The sequence below is a fragment of the Egretta garzetta genome, unplaced genomic scaffold (genome assembly GCF_000687185.1).
Source record: "Egretta garzetta isolate BGI_Z169 unplaced genomic scaffold, ASM68718v1 scaffold79, whole genome shotgun sequence".
Classification (NCBI taxonomy): Eukaryota; Metazoa; Chordata; class Aves; order Pelecaniformes; family Ardeidae; genus Egretta; species Egretta garzetta.
In genome coordinates this window covers 4,422,461-4,423,619 of record NW_009260791.1, presented here as the reverse complement: position 1 = coordinate 4,423,619, position 1,159 = coordinate 4,422,461, and positions in this window count along the sequence as shown.

The following is a 1,159-nucleotide window of genomic DNA, read 5'->3' as shown; positions in this document are numbered from 1 at the left end:
TAGAAGTTCACCAAGATAGGAGTTAAAAAGTTTAAAAGTTTTTAAAAAGTTAAAAATACCATTTCCTATATCTATCTTTAAGTACTTTCAAGGTACTGACACATTGTTTTGTAGTGTCTGTGGTTTATTCATCTTAAATAGACTAACTAGCTCATAGTAAAGATGAAATTTTTTTGAATAAGCCTTTCAGACAAGTACAACAAGAAAATATTAACATGGTTTTGTACCTACATGTGAATGTAAAATGCACTTAGGAGGATTATTTACTGCTTTTCTTATGAGAAAAAAAAAATTCATGCAGACTGTGAAATCATGAGTAAAATCAATGCTTAAAATTAGGGACCGAATATATAAGAAATAAGCATAGAGCAAAAACTACTCACTACCACAGTGTTCAGCTGATTCATAACCAACTTCATTAAGCTGCAAGGTAGAAAGGAGAAAGAAGGTCAATGGCTATTGCTGCAAAATCCATTTCCCTTTTACTTTATTCATAACTTTTTGAAGAACAACTCTTCACATCCTTAGCTGTTACTACAGCACATATCCTTCTATCTCACCAACCCCTACTTCTATGCATCCTAAAACTGCCACTGAGAGTTTACCATCCTGTCCAGCTCAAAATAAGGTCCACAAATAACAAGACTGCAGGACTAAAACCTCACAAGTGCAAAGAATGTCTTGGAGTTTTAATTAAAAATTTGACAGAACCTGCAGATTAAATCCTCTTTTCATTCTTGAGACAGGATAACGAGAAATGTTGTTGCAGCTACCTCCAACTTGTTTACCTGAAGGAATGGCGATGCATAGAAAGCTCACAGCTCATCGAGAAGCTCGTGTGAGTTAGGATTGCTGAAATGTGCTGAGCAAGAAACCTGAACCCTCTCAGCAAATACCCAAGGGTATTCACTGGTTCTCTGCACAGCTGCAGAAAAAAATAGCATTGCTTTACAATGAGTTTAATTGACCACACCTGGAACAAAGGGCTGCATATTTTAGTAACTCTTCAGCCCTATAATCTCAGCAGAGTACACAAAAATCAGGACCGCACTGGGGAGCTCAGATAGGTCTGTCAAGTTTCAGATGCCTGATGAGAAATTTATCCATTAAGGGTGTCAAGTACTGACTTGCCTCTGGTGTCAATCACTGTTCGGCAGGA